At 46.4% G+C, this 16,132-nt stretch overlaps 1 long non-coding RNA gene across 1 annotated transcript in view; it reads left to right on the forward strand.

The window, feature by feature from the left end:
* Positions 1 to 13,062, forward strand: part of LOC132005091 (uncharacterized) — a 13,959-nt gene extending 897 nt beyond the window's left edge. Inside the window, exons 2-3 of the long non-coding RNA XR_009400722.1 lie at positions 11,771 to 11,939; positions 12,797 to 13,062. This is a non-coding gene — a long non-coding RNA (uncharacterized LOC132005091). The remainder of the gene's footprint in view (positions 1 to 11,770; positions 11,940 to 12,796) is intronic.
* Positions 13,063 to 16,132: the final 3,070 nt, after the last annotated feature.

Consider the following 16,132-nt stretch of genomic DNA (forward strand, 5'->3'; position numbering starts at 1 on the left):
GTCAAATAAATAAATAAAATCTTAAAAAAAAAAAAAAAAAAAAAAGAAAAGTGGGGAAAATTTTTTTCATTTAGTTATTTTCTTTTTCCAATAGCAAAATAATGCTGACTTGGGGCGCCTGGGTGGCTCAGTGGTTAAGTCTCTGTTTTCAGCTCGGGTCATGATCTCAGGGTCCTGGGATTGAGCCCCACATAGGGCTCTCTGTTTAGCAGGAGTCTGCTTTCTCCTCTCTCTCTCTTTGCCTGCCTCTCTGCCTACTTGTGATCTCTGTTTGTCAAATAAATAAAATCTTAAATAATAATAATAATGCTGACTTACCAATGAATATTCTAGAAGTCCAGCAAAGAACAAATTCAACCAGAAAACAAATACCTGTAATCTTAACTTCTGAGCATCCTTTCCATCTTGTTATTGGTCATGTTATTGGTTTTATACAGAGGCAGGGAGCCTGGCAGCGAAGAGTGCAGTTTCTGGGGGTTAATTTCCCTAATGCAAAATCCCAGCCCTTGTTTATACAAGCATGTGACTTTAGTGGGGACACTTTACCTCATGTATCCTGCCTCAGTTTCCTCCAATTTAAGCAGGGACAACAATAGTACTTCCCATAAAAGGTAGGTGTGAGGAAAATCCTCTAAAGGGACTTAGAATAGTACTTGGCACATGGTAAACACTAGACAGTGCTTTTTCTTGACATTTGATTTAAAGTCTTTTCTGATGTGATTAGAAGTTCTTCACAAGTAGGTTTTTCTGAGCTGACACAGTATCCCATTAATGGATGTATCAGCAATCACTTGAGAAGAGTTCAGAAAAACAAGGGAGACAAAGAGCAGGGCCTCTTGTCAGTGGCACAAGCCATATTTCCAGAACTTTCCTTTCAGGGTCCACTTCTCTCATGGGGCCTCACCATCTCCCAAAACATCCATCCCTCCCTCTGCCTCAGACAGATGGCTCTGCTCACACCTCTGGGTCCTTTTCCCCAGTTCTGAGAATTCACCCTACTCCCCCTGCCTGTTTGGCTGCTGACAGATAGAAGATTTCAGGCCAATCATTTTGTAGAAGGCCCTCACTCGGATTTGTTTGATGTTCCCCTTTGATTAAATTCAGGTTATGCATTTTGGGGAGGAGATCAGTTTCATTTTCTACAAGGAAATATTAAATGCATTTGGAATTAATTTTAGTATGATATATTTTTCTTCACTTATATGAAACACCTCCTTTATCACGTAGCAAATACTTAATTGTATATAGCTTCTCTTTCTGTGATTCAAAAGCTGGTGTCACACTGTTTTAATTACCATGGCTTTGTTATATGCCCCCAAATGCGGTAAGGAACAAATTTCTGCTTAATGATGATCCTTTTCTCAAAAACGTCTTGGTTCTTCTCTCCCAGGTGCACCTTAAGATCGTATGATCAGGTTCCTCAAAAATACCTTCGGGACTTAAGTTGTTTTAAATGTCTAAATCACGGTAGGCAAGACGGACAAGTACTAAAGCTTTCCATCCAGGAGCATTACATACGGATCAATCAAGCCTTTTGTGTCTTGGGAAAGTCTCATATTCTTTGTGAAGCTCCGGCCCATTTCTTGTCGGGCCGTTTACTATTTTTGAGTCTCTTATGAACGGACTCTTTGTATCTCTTGTTCATTGCTTTTTCTGGCTGATTTCAATTAGCTGATAGGATAACAGAGTGGTTCAGTTCATCCTCCCTGGAGACTGACGACGCAGGGTCAAATCCTAAGTCGTCACTCATTTTTGCGTGCCATCTAAGGCAAGTCATATGACACTGTGTGCCTCAGTTTCCTTACCTGTGAAATGGGGGTGACTGATGGTATCTGCCTCACAGGCTGTTCTAGAATGAACTAATAGAAGAGTGCCCAACACATATGCAGTACTAACCAGGGCAGTTTCCTAAACAAGCCCCTTTCTGACTTCTGCGGGCCTTTCTCATCGATACAGTAGTGAGCGAAGGGGAAGTGGCCAGTAGTTACCCTGGGGAAAAGGGCTTTATTTAACAACTTGACATTGACTCTGTGGTGTCAGGAGCAGTTCTGAAGGGAAACTTCGCTGGGCTTCTTCTTGCTCTCAGGCTCTCCCCAGCCCAGTGCCCTCCTAGTCTCATGTTGCACCCCTCCTGATGGTGACTCTGGCTCCGAGTCTCCCTCCCCTCGGTGTGCACAGGTGGGGTTCTGGCCCTCCTTCCTCATGGCTGTTTCCAGGTGCAAGAGTCCAATAGGCAGCCTATGGCCAGGCCAATCTTGGAACAGAGGCCAGTCATCCTGGGGGAGCACAGGCATCTGATTTTAGCAAGTTGGCTGGGGTAGGAGCAGATCCTCTTTGGAAGGGGTATGGGCCACAATGAGCATAGGCAGCACCACGGGCGTGGGCATTTTAGATGAGGTCACGCCCAGCAGAGCCCAATAATCCATGAGAAGAGATTCTGCGCGTATCCAGGAATGGATACCAGAGGAGGGGTGAAAAGTAAAATATTAGTTAGTAGAATATTCTACTAACTGATATTAGTAGAATAATATAATAATATTATATTATTATTTGGAATGTTGAGTAGAATTCCACTGGAAAGAAAGGATTTCAGCTTTCTTAAAAACAAACAAACGAAAACAAGCACACAAAATACCCTCTTCCTATCCTCTCTGCTGATCTAACTCCCACTTGTCCTTCAAGCATTCCCAAAAAATCCTACCCAAGGAGGTCCTCACCTTACATTCTCTCGAAATAGTTCTCCCCGTCTTTTGGAGAAGTCATCACAGCTTGTAATAATGTATTTATTTTTAGAGGCAAGTTGTTTATCGTCTGTCTTCCTCCTCGGACCAGAGGGGCTGAGCCAAATCCTGGCTCCATCAGTTCTAAATGAGTATCTTTGGAACTTTCCTGAACACCCCCATGCCTCGGTGGGTTTATCCAGAAGAGGAGCTCATACGGTCCTGCCTCGCAGGCTTGTTGCGAAGATACGGTGAAATCCTCAACGAAGGAGCATGGCAAGGGCGGAGCGCTTTTACTACAAGCTGAATATGGGGGCCGTGATCATCGCCCCCATCACTCGTTTATCCCATCCTTAGCGCTGAGGCTGTGTCCTCGTTCACGGCTGTATCTTTAGCACTTAGCAGGCGCGGTAAGACTCAGGAAATGCTTACCAAATGAATGACAGGGAGAATGAACGGGGGAGTGAACGTTTCTCCGCAAACACACCTGCCCTTCTTCTAAGGAGGCATTTCCTTTGCGCCATTAGGGCTGATCTTTCTTATTTTTCAAGTGGAAAAACACAAAACTTTTCCCCAGGTGAAAACACTTAAACGTAGCCTGTGAAGGAATCCCGACATGTTGTGTGTTCTCAAAGATGCTTTGCCAGGAGACTTTATGGGGAAGCTTTTGAGGTTGTGAGGAAGTGTAATTTTCCTTGTGAAATGTCTAGGTTTCTTTTCTGGGTCATTTTTCATGTGCTTGTCACTTTCCCAGACTAATTGGTAGGCTCCTTTCCCCAGCTGTCTGCGTAGGCTCTTGCCCACCTGGCACAGAGCACTTGGGTGTCGGGGGGAAGTTCCCAGGAAGGGAGCCAGGACGTGTGAGTTCCATGGGGCTTTGGCAAGATCTCTGTCCTTCCTTGGGTCTCAGTTTCCCTATCTGGAATACAAAAAGGTTTAACTCTATAAGCAAACAAAAGAGAGTTCCAAGGCCTAAGGGAAGCCACTGACTCAGTGTTGGGCAAATTCCAATTCCAGAAAGATCTTTTGGCTTTGCACACTCAGCATTTTCTCCTTCCACCATCTATGGGGCTCACAGTCCCACAGTCCCCCGAAGTCTTCGAATGCAGTAACTAGTAAGACAGCTCCTTTTATGGGGGTAATTACACAACCCAGGGCCATAAATCCATGCCCAGGGTTTAATCGGGGGTCCTAGTTTCAGCACCGAGGGGGAGATGGGGACATGCAATTCAATTCTTTTGCACTGAAAGGTTGATGGTCAGCCCCTCAGGAATGGGAGGAGGACCAGCCTTCACTAGAGGTGCTAGGCTCCCACTTTTCCCAATAAACTCTGGGGGATGGCCAAGAAATGCATTTGTTGGCCCCAAGGACCTTCCAGGGGAACCTGGGATGACCTCTCAGCAGGGCAGGCAACCCTGGAATAATGCCCTTGAGCATACTGCAAGAGGGAGAGACTTCACAGGCTCCAGGTCAACCTGCAAATGTGGGCCATTTTTTGGGAGGGAGGGTCAATCTCAGATGTGACATCAAGGAGGGCCACTCATAAGATCCCTTTATCCAGTCTTCAGGGATTTCCTTCAAGTTTCTTAGAGACATGGCCAAAAGGGTTAAGTGAAACAGAAGTTGATGACAGTGGAAAGCTTGCAGCCAGAATGGCCTGGGTGCAAATCCAGCTCCATCCCACTTCATGTCCCCTCGGAAGCTACAGAGAGGAGAACAGGGATCCCTTCTCCTCCTGAAGACTTGCAGCAAGGATCAAAATCAATCTTGCATGTAAAAATGCCCAGCCCATAATAGGAATTCTGACCATGTGTAAACTCCAGCAAAACATGTGAATCCTTAAACAGAAAATGCATAAAAGGAATTTGAGGAAAAGGAAAGAATGCCCTCCATCCCTGGCATCCTGGGAGAGAGAGACAGATCACAGGAAAGAACGATGTCGGTGTCCGTGTAGTGGGCTGAATGGTGGCCCCCCAGGAGTTATGTACACGTCCTAGTCTCTAGAACCTGAGAATGGGACCCTATTTGGAAATAGAGCCTTTGTAGATAAAACGAAGTAAAAATCTTGAGAGAAAAGGGTCCTCCTGGAAAATCTGGCTGGGCCCTGAGGCTGACAACAAGTGTCTGTATCCCCAAAAGGCAGAGTGAGCCTTGACACAAATAGGAGAGGAGAAGACAGACCAAAGAAACGTCAAGAAACGTCACAAGAAGTTGGAGGAGGCAAAGAATGGGTACTCCCCTGGGGTCACAAGAGCATGTAAGCCTTCAGTTTGGACCTCTGGCCTCCAGAACAGTGAGAAGATATATTTCCCTTGTTATAAGCCATCCATTCATTGTAACGTGTCATGGCAGCTGCAGGAAGTTGGCACCACAGCTCAGGCTGGAGAGCCAGCTTCTGCCATCAGGAAGGAGCAGAATGGAGGAGGCTATGCTGGCCCCCAGTCCAGGCTGGGGGAGGCTCCTACTGGCTACCTTTGCAAGGCTCTGACTCCACGTATGTTCTGGTCTCCACTGCCCGACATCCATTTTCCTCTTCTTCTGTCCTCTTTTTGGATATTCTCTCTCCTCCACTCTGTGGGTCTGTAAATCAAGTCCTTTGTGGTCCCCTATGAAGAAGAGAGCATGTAGCCCAGAGCTGTTCAAACAGACCCTCTGTCTCCCAGGACCCAGAAACTTGAGTGGGAAACATTGCAAGGGCAGTGCCCCCAACATGCCTGTTCCATCTCAGCACGCTGAGCTCCAAAGCCCCTTTTACTGAACCACTTTCCCGCCCCCGCCCACCAACCTCAACCTAGGGATCCCTTCCCTCCAGTTTTCCGATCAGTTTCTTTGTTGCCTGGGTCCATCGCCATTGTGATAGCTCATCAAGGAAAGGGAAAGGCTCAGGAGATAAGGGGAGTGTCCTACTTTCCTGATTAGCTGCTCCCTGGCGTGGATAGAAAACTCAAGGGGACACCGGTGGCCTTCATGCTTTATGTTCCTTGTCTGTCCCTTAAAAAAAAGAATGTCCTTCTGCATTGTCCCTGCTCACATGAAGCTGTTCCCATGGCCTATGGACGTTTGAATCCACAGTTCCTGGTGCAAAGTAGCATTATTGATATTTCGCAATTGACATATAGAACTTGGAGCACGGAATCTCTTATCCTTGGAGGAGTCCTGGTCCAGCCAAAGCTAGCCACAGGGAAGGGTGAGAAGCCATTTATGGAAAGCCTGAGAAGATCCTACAAGTCAGAAAGGAGACAATCCACTCAGACTACTAAAACTTTAGTCAACCTGCGAGAAATAGAAGAGACTTTAGAATACATTTACTCCAGAATCACAAATGACTAGCTGTCAGGTTGCTTAATCCATGCTCATGGCAGACATTACTAATCAACTGCAGCACTCCCTCCCTCTGAGCCCTGCCATGGTTTCAGAATCCTTCCCCATGCAAGGCTCCACCCAGTACCTACTGATTGAGTTAAATGAACACAAAACCTGTTTATCTTCATTGACCGTGCCCAAATTCCTCCTTTGACAAATGGAGAGACTAAGAAGAAAAAGGACATATTGCAAAGTCATCGAACACATGAGTCATAGATGCAAGACCCACGTTTCCCAGATCCCAGCCCCCAGCACTTCCCATCACCCCACCAGGGCTCTGGGGTGGCTGCCTCCTTGCAAAGTATTCTCTGCCCTTACACTTCTGCTCACTCCATCCAAGCAAGCCCTCAAGATTGTAGTGTTTATTTTAGCGAATGCACAAATCTGGTCTCTAAAGGATGAGCATTAATAAAATATGCCTTCTAACTCTATGTAACAAGGAAAATATAGAATACATTTTCCATTCCCATTGATCCTCAGGCCACTGGCAATCCACCAACAATTGATTTAGCCATTTGATTAGTTTTGGGGGAAAACATTATATTTTAATGGGGTATATATAATTCTAAGTTACTGCTTTGAAGTTGAACCAAATATTAAAATTACCTCTTTTATGGATGCTGGATAGCCATGAAGCTTTATAATTGCAGCCTGGGCTTTTGTAAGGGATTTGAACCAAGGAGGTGATTTCTACAAAGCCAACTGCGTGGTCCTGGTGACGGCCAGGCTAGCCAGCCCTTTGACGAACAGAAAGACACAAAGGACAGAGCTCGTGATCAGCCTTATGTTTGGCCCGCATTTCACAGTTTTTATAAAGCTCAGTGGGAACCCTTCTGGAATGCTTCCCTTCCAAACAGGTCCCAAAACTGTCACTTCTCTCCTCTGCTAGCTCCAGAGTCTAAGACACCACCAACAATTACCGGGACATCTGCATTTGTTTTTTTACTACAGATATTCTTCCTGACCTGCTGCCATCCATTGTCTCCATAGCAACTGGAGAGATTCTTTTAGCAATGCAAATCAGATCGGGTCGCACCATGGTCAAGCCCTTGCTTAAAATCCACCCATGGCTTCCCATTACTTAGTGTAGTGTTGGCAAATTATGGCCTGGGGTCAACTCCAGCCCTGCTCACTGTTCTTGTCAATAAAGTTTTATTGGAACACAGCATCCTCCATTTGTTTGCATATGGACTATGGCTACTGAATAAGCATAACTGTCAAGCATGTACAACAGAGAGCTCATAGCCTACAGGGTCTAAACTATTCCCTGTACACCTTTTGACAGAGAAAAACTTGCTGACCTCTGACCTACAAGACAAAATTTAAGATTTTTATTCCTAAGCCCACCAGGCTTTCTGTGATCTGGCCCTGCCTGTCCCTGAACCCTCCTTTGGCACCGCTCTCTCCTCTACTCAGTTATATGATTAGGCCACCCGTTCTTCCAATACCCAATGCTTGGTGCTGCCTCAGGACCTTTGCCTTTGCTGTTCACCTAATGCTCATTCACCTGACTGTCACATGACTAACTCCTTCCCCACCGCTCAGGTCTTCATGAAAATGTCATATCCTCTGAGTGGCCATTCTGGTCCATTAATGATGATCCCCCCAGTCACTCTTACTCACTGATGTCTTTAGTTTTCTTCAGAGTGAAGATGAATTAGAATTAGTTTTCCAAACAAGACAACATTGAATGCAAAAAGGGTTTTAGTCATTGTGCTGGGACAATAGATGTGATGGGGGGGTCATCTGGTCACTCAACCCACGGCATCTGTTATTTGTCTTTATCCCCCACACCGAGGGAATCCCTGAGAGCAGGGGTGGACCTAGGGTCTGGAAGGGTTCTGGCAAGTTTGTGTAGAGACGCTCTCGAACTCCTCACGGCAGCCGTGTGGGGAAAGGGCCGCTGCTGTCTTCGGTCACCGTCCAGCAACTGGCACCAAGCTCAGGAGCAGAAAGGCAACCCTGGCGCCCATATCCTCGCTCCAGCACGCCCCGGCCTCTTGCACACACATTACCTCGAGTGGCCCTTGTGCATCAGTAGTATGGGTCAGTGGCTAACAGGAGCTCCATTTTATAGATGAGACAACTGAGGCTTCACATGGTGAAGAGACTCTCCTCCAGAGGCCTGAACTCAGTCAGACCAGGACTCCATCTCCTCTCACTTGCCCATGGGCTCTTGGGCCCATCAGGCATCTGCCTTCCACCTTGACAGTCCACGGTCCTTATAGGCATTTGCAACCTTCTAGACAAAGAGGATGAGGCACCTTTACAACGACCCTGTTGAGAGACAGGCAGGAGCCACCAGGAGCCAGACCCAGGCCCGTGACTGCCCTCCCCTGCCCTGGGGCCCAGCTCCCAGGCCCATCTTGATTTAGGGCAGAAGCCTGACCCTGGCACTAACCCCCACTGCCGCCCTTGGCCCAGGAACCTTGCTTCAATACCCTGCTCAGGCATCCCAGACCCTCTCTGAAGCCTCTGGACGTCATCACTTCGGGCCTCGCTGTGCCTCTTCCAGAAGACACCTGCTGCACCCCCGCCCCGGCCCCACTCCACCACCGCGCCCGCCTCCGCAGCCCGGCCCTAACAGGATGGCTTTCATCCTCATTCAGATACATATTGTATTGGCTGAGAAACATCAAAGGGGCCGTGTCGTTACATATTCTATTTCTGAGAGGAGAAAAGCAGCCCCTTGCTTTATTAACGTGGCAAATGTTGACTCTTGTAATGAAAAATGCACAAACGCTGGGCAATTTTTGATGAATAGGTAATAAAGAGGAGGGCCCCAAATGGCGAGAATTAATTTCTCTTCGCGAGGAAATGGAGTCCCTGTGTGAGGTCACCCAGCCTTCCAGACAGGTCCACGTGGGTATGGAGACCGTGGAAGGCCAGATGGGGGCCCAGTCCCAGGACACTTGTCGTGTCTAGTAAGAGGGTTCCAGCAATGCCCTCTTGACTTCAGGGCCGTGGTATTTATTAATAATTGCAGTAGTCAAGTCATAAACATCTCAGAAACTGTTAATATGTGTTCAGCTCTCACAGCCATCATCTCAGAGGAGCCCTAGGAGAGGGTACAACTGTTCTCATTTCCTGCGAGTAGAAACTGAGGTCAGAATGACTTTAACAAGCTGCCCCAGGACAAACCATGAGATTTTTGAGCCTGGAACCCAGCCCCAGGAGACCGCTGGAGAGAAGTTCACAAGTGTAAGATGCCCTTAAGTGCATAGATGTTGTGATGGAGGGAAGCAATTGTGACAGTCTTTCTGTCTTATCTCTGGGCCTCACACAGTCCTCAGCACCCAGCACCCATCAACACATGCTTGTTGACCCCAGAAGACTGGTCTTGCCCAACTGAATGAACTCATCGATGATCTATTGACTTGTACCCTCTCTGGGGTATTGGTTTGGCAGCTCAGTAGTGTCAGGGCTATAGGCCAGCTTCTATGTGATGCTCTTGGTCTTTACCTCATGGCTACAGATTGGCTGCAGCAGCCCCAACCAACCATCACATCTCCACACTACAGCATCCAAAGTTACTTGCAAGGGCAAGAGAATGTGAGAGAGGCCATTGTTGGGATGCTCTTCTCTTTTAGTAAGATGAGAAAAAAACCTTTCCTAAAAGCCTCCCGGGGACATTTAGATGTAAGTTTGTATTCAACCTTTTCACATTTGATAATGATAACTTGAAGAAAGGTAAAGGGGGGACACTATAGAGCAAGGAACCCCCAGCATCTGACCCCAAATCACAGCAGGCACCTCTGTGGACTGCTGAGCCCTGCAACCCCCCCACCCCAGACCTGTCCACACGAAAGCAGAGAACGGGATTTTAACATGACCAAGATCAGCTCCTGCACCTGCCCAGGGGAATGGTGCTTGAAATAGAAATTAAAGTAACCTATGGAAAATGGAGAAAGGTATTTTCTCTGCCTACCCAACAATCTTTTGTGTTTCTAAAAGCCACCCAGGAGTCCCAGGGGAGAATGGATAACCAGCAAATGAGAGAGGAAGAGGCAGGATGATGAGACTCAGAGAGTTACGAAGGGATGGGACAAGCTTCAGAATGTTCCTACTGCACTGATAATGATGAAGATGATCATATTAATAATACTGTTTGTTAGGCTTCTACTGATGATGTCCCATTGTGCACACTTTACAAAGCACATTTTCTCACTTAAACATTACAGTGACTTATCACGGGAATGGTATTAACCCATTTTACAGATGAGGAGCCTGAGTCTCACAGGACATAAGTTGTCCAGGTCACATAGCTAGCAAGAGACAAAGCCACAGTTAGTCCACTGATGAAAGGTCTCAGAAACCTGGTATGAGGGAAACAGGGACAGGTGGGACCGGTTGTCTTCAGCCTCAGCCGACCCCATAGCCAGGATGTCCCTGGAGTCCTCCAAATCTCCCCCCAGGCCTCGCAGCTGCGGTAGCCCTCCGCCCCCTTTGGAGGGACACTATACTGAGTGTGGACTCGCACTCAGCACTAGGGATTGAGGGTGGGACTTGGGCCTTAGACTAGATCAGAGTTTCCCGGTAGCATGAGTGTGATAGAGCAATAGGGTTCAAACAATGATTTAGTCATGACATCACCCCACATCTGCTGCCAAACCCTAGCCTTCTGGAAGTTGCCATGGCTCCAGAGATGGGCCCTGCTTCCAGCCCCACAAGCCCCTTCTACATGGCTGGCCTATCCCCAGCACCAGGCACACTCTGCCTGCTCAGACCTGAATCCCTCACCTGGATCTGTTCTTCCCACTGCAGCCTGAGTGCAGAAAACCCTCCGGAGCCAAGCCCTACCATTCTACAGCTTCACTCTCATCCTGCTTCAGCTTTTGATTTTAGCAAATGCTGCCAGCTTGCTAGATAGAGCCTAGATATGGCCTTGACTATGCTGGTGCCGACTCCCCACATTCCACAGGGAGTAGACTTTCTCAGATTGTCATGGCAGGCTGTCATGTATGGTTGTGCGGGTTGTGCACTGCACAAAGACTTCCAGCATGAGGGCATGAGCAAAGCTAAACTCAGCCCACACACTGCACATCAAACCATGTGACCTAGCCTGGGGCTGTACCTGCTCAGAGAAAGAGGCATCTGCTCTTCATATAAGACACCATAAGTAAGCCAAGCCACATCCTAGCTGCAGGGAAAGGGGCAACTTTCTATACTATTCACGAACGTGTTATATACACTAGCATGAACCGAGTCACTCTGTGATTTTAGAAGACACTGTTTCAAGTCTCAGTTTATATAAGCTTTGAGACCTAGGAAAAGAGGCATTACCTTTCTAAGCTGCCTCAGTATCTTTGAAGGTCATTCTAATCATCACAACAGGACGAGTGGCTAAAGAGTGGGTCCCGGTTTTCAACAGGCAAGGGAGAAAACAACACCCAGGCTCCTCTGATTTCAAAGACAAAAGCAGACACCACAGCTTAATTATTTTCCTAGCCTGAGAATGATATTTGATGTAGACCCTCTTTTGGACAAGACAGACCTGAGAGCAGAGAGAAAAGGAAATTTATTTTCCAGGAAAACTTGAAAGTATCTGTGGCATCCTGATGCTGTCGCTGATTGAGATAATTCAAGAGCATTATTTATTCATTATCTGGGGGTTTTTGGACTCTGAACTCAGAGGTTTGATTTCCCTCCCTTCCCCTTCTCTCTTCTCTCCCGAATATTTGTTACAGTTGCATTTTTCAAACCATTTATTGTTGAGAGGGTAAGTGGAGTGACAGAGCTCATAATGTGCAAATAAATGGGAACGAAGCTCGTCAGCTCGAGTGGAATGAATTACTGTCGCCAGCGAGATGCCATGATGGGGAGCAGCTGCCTGACGCCGGGTGGGGGCTCGAGCAGGTACGTCGCTGGAGTGGCCGGAATAACACTTACTATGATTTATCAAAGAGCACTTGAAAGCCCCTTGGAGGCTTTAAATAGGCATGAAAAGAGGCTTCGTGGCACTCAGGCCCTGGCAGAACAGAGTGATTAGCGGGCTCAAATGCCTGACCCTGTGTGTGGCTTCCGGACTGGAGAAGCCGGAAATCTTCAAAGGCACTCAAGAAAGATGGCCAAGTGGGGGCAGTTCCAGGCGAGGGGACTTGGAGCCAAGTCCCAAGGAGGGAGGCGGGCTGGGGTTGGTGGGGGGGGGGGACACTTCCTAGGATGAGGTGAGCAAGCGGGAGGCTTCAGGAACTCGTAGGTGGTATAGATGCTTCACAAGTCTGCGGGACATGGGGTCTGGAAAAAAGAGGGGGCAACCGTGAGAGTAAGGTTTCTCGGTCAAGTTTGCACATAAAGCATGCATCAGAACTCTAAGCCTGTGGTCTGCCTACTGGTAATGCTTGGAGTCACCCCAAAAATTCTCCCTGCCCCAAGTATTCTCCCCCATTTGCTTGCAATGGTGCCTAAAATGTCCCATTAAAGAGGACTCCTTTAGGACAAACGGCACCCTACTTGCACAGGCTTTTTCATGCACGAATTCCTTTAAGAAACATAGCACAAGATGTCACATTTGAATAAATCCTGGGAGGTGTTTGGACTAAGCTGCAATTTCCCTCCTTTCTGACAGTTTGATATCCATCCCGACGGAGCAGGAATTTTCAACCTTGGCTCTGTTGACATTTTCGGACTGGATAATGCTTGGTGGGAAGAGGGGAGAAGTTTCCAAGTTGTATTGTAAGATGTTTTCAGCCTCTCTCGTCTCTACCAATTAGATGCCAGGAGCACCCATTCTGCAAGTCACGAGAGTCAGAAATGTTTCCAGACATTGCTGCACGGCGGCCCCCAATCCCACTGGAGATGGACAACCTCTGCTCTCCTGTGACACTCTCAGACAGTGCTGGAATGATCTCTTGTGGATCTGCTTCCTTGCTTTGAATTTAAAACCATTTTTTAAAAATTAATGTTTTTCCTGAAAAAAAAAATCAATTTTAATTGAATTGAACAGAAAAAAAAAAAAAAAAGGAAGTAAACCTGAAGGAGTTGCTGAGCTTCCGGCTATATGTTTTGTTATGACAAGACCTATTTAAAGTTAAGGAAACAAAAATTACGAAAGCTGAAGGGTTTGGAGTTACTCAGTTTGGTAAGCTGCACACTTGAGCTTTAAGGATGCACGCCTGTCCTTTCCCTCAAGTCTCCACCCATTTACTGGTTAAGGCTTTCATGTCCTCCAAAACTCACATGTTGAAACCCTCAGGCCAAGTACCTCAGAAGGTAAGCTTATTTGGAAATAGGATCTTCCCAAAAGAAGTCTACCTAAAGTAGAAGTTAGCAGAGTGGGCCCTAACCCAGTAGAACTGTTGTCCTTATGAAAAGGGGAAAATCTGGACATGGAGACAGGTGCACACACAGGGACAACACTGTGTGAACATGAAGGCACAGATCGGGGACACCGGGCGCTGCTGGCAAACCACGCCTTTAGGAGGCACCAACCCACCAACACCAAGACCACAAGCTTCCAGCTTCTAGAGCTGTGAGACAAGGCATTTCTGTTATTGGAACCCCTCAGTCTGGTGTCCTTTTTACAGCAGCCCTAGCACACTCATGGAACACTGGATGTTTTTCTTTTAGTTATCATTAGCTTTATAGTTTAGGTCAACAACGTGGGCATTCTCTTCTGTGCCCTAATCCCTAAAATCTTCAGTCTGAGCTTATGTATCGAAATGGGGTAAATGGCCCCACCTGGGCGCTCTCCATTACTTCTCATTCCAGAATTCTTCTTTACTTTGACTCATCCCTAAGTTGGCTAGATTCCATGAAGCCTACCTTCCTTTCTTTCCCCTCCCTTCCCTTCCTTCCTCCTTTCCTTCCTCCCTCTCTTCTCCATGTCTCTCTCTCTCTTCCACGAACGATCCCTAGTTCCTACATAATTAAATTCTTGCATGCTTAAGAGTATGTGTTGTCTCTATACTTGAGTGGCAGTTTGGTTGAGCATAAATGTGAGGGTCTTATTTTTTCCTATGAGAGCATCAAAAACATCATTGCCTTATGAATTACAAATTGCTACAGAGAATTTGAGGTACATCCAGCTATCTTCCCCTGGACTTGACCCTCTTCCCCAAATACCTTCCACACCAGAGAATGGCATCCTATGTCTTCCATGTTTATCATCCCCCATCATTTGGATATTTACACTTCGTATTCTCTTCTATGTCAGTGTTATAATGCTCTCCCACCCATTTGCTCACCACTTTCCTGGCTGAAGCTTTGCTCATTGGACATCTGTGTGGTGGTTGTTTTCGGTGGTGCGTTGGACTCTTGTAAAGCTTCTGCCTTCTCTCTGTTTCTTGCCTGAGCTTTACAGTTTGCTTTTTCATCAAGACTCTGATTTTTTTTTTTTTTTTTTTTTTTTTTGCAGAAAGATCGTCTTGCATATAAATCCTTTGAGGCTAGGGATTTTCCACCTCTCCCTCTGTTGCATTGATTCTCTTCGTGCTGTAAGCTCTTCAGCAGCTTTGCTTGGATGTCTTTCCCTCCACCTGATTTTGATTTTTATACCACATTTTGTTTATTCATTCATCCATCGATGGACACTTGGGTTCCTTTTACCTTCCGGCTGTGCTAAGCTACTATAGAAGTGCATGTCCACATTTTTCATTGAGACCCTGCTCTCAATTCTACCGTGTAGCTCCCCAGAAGTGGAACTGCTGAGTCTTATAGTAATTCTGTGTTTAATTTTTTGGAGGAAACACTAGACTGTTCTCTGCAGCAGCTGTACCATTTAATATGCCCACCAACCATGTCCAAAGGTTCTACTTTCTCCACATCCCTGCCAATACTTATTGCCCGGGTTTTTGTTGGCTTGTTTTTGTTTGTTTTTAGATTTTGTTTATTTATTTGAGAGACAGAGCACACGCACACGTACCAATGGTGGGGAAAGAGTGGAGGGAAAGAGGCAGACTTCACACTGATCAGGGAATCTGATGTGGGGCTCGATCCTAGGACCCTGAGATCATGACCTGATTCAAAGGCAGACGTTTAACTGACTGAGCCACCCAGGTGCCCTCTCAATTGTTCTTATTTGCTACACAGAAAAGGCATAGCAGGACACATCTCCCCCTTGCCATGGGGAGCTAACAGAAACCACCCCCCTTGTGCATCCTGTCTTCCTACTACCCTGTCCCAGGATCCTACCTGGCCTGGAAAAATATGACCCAGGTGTCATCAGGGCTCTCTCTGGGTGATAGGAGCATAGACCTCCTCTATATGTTTTTTTTTTTTCCTGTTTTATAAGCTTTGAAAAGTGAGCATAATTGTTTTCTAATCAAAGCTATATGATATAATGATGACATTTTAAATGAGCACAGACTTCTAGCTAAAAATAAAGTCATTTTTCTCTACTCGTCTCCAGTAAAAGCTACATAAAACAAGCACAATTAAGCCAAAATAAAGATAAACTTGGATTTCAGTGGAGCAATGATGTGTCTACATCCCCAGACCATCTCTCTTTATCTGTAAGAAAACTCTTCAGGTGAAGAGAGCTGGCACAGCTGTCATCATACTGGCAGGGGGGGTGGATCTGCTTTCTCTGAAAATAAGGTTCACCCCCTCTTAAAAAGGCAGGAAATTCTAACACTTGCTACAATATGGATGGACTCTGAGGGCACTACATTGAGTGAAATAACCCAGCACAGGGAGACCAATACTATATAATCCCACTGATACGAGGATCCTAGAGAGGTCAATTTCATAGGGATAGAAAGTGGCACGGTGGGTGCTAGAGGCTGGGGAAGCAGGGAGCAAGGAGTTATTATTTAATGGGGACAGATCTCCAGTTTTGCAAGAGGAAGAATGTTCTGTGAATGGAAGATGGTGATGGATGCTCACCGGTAAAAAAAAAAATTGCACAAGGGGCTCATTTCTTAATGCCACAGAACTGGACACTTAGGAGTGATTACAATTGTACATTTCATGTTATGTAGTTTTCACCACAGTTGTAAAAAAAGAAAAAAAAAGAAGAAGAAAAGAAGAAAAACTTAAGAGTTGGAGAGAAAACTGAAGCCCAGAGAAACGGGCACTTGGGGGAGGCGGGTATCCCACCACTAAGGATG

The sequence above is a fragment of the Mustela nigripes genome, chromosome 17 (genome assembly GCF_022355385.1).
Source record: "Mustela nigripes isolate SB6536 chromosome 17, MUSNIG.SB6536, whole genome shotgun sequence".
NCBI lineage: Eukaryota > Metazoa > Chordata > Mammalia > Carnivora > Mustelidae > Mustela > Mustela nigripes.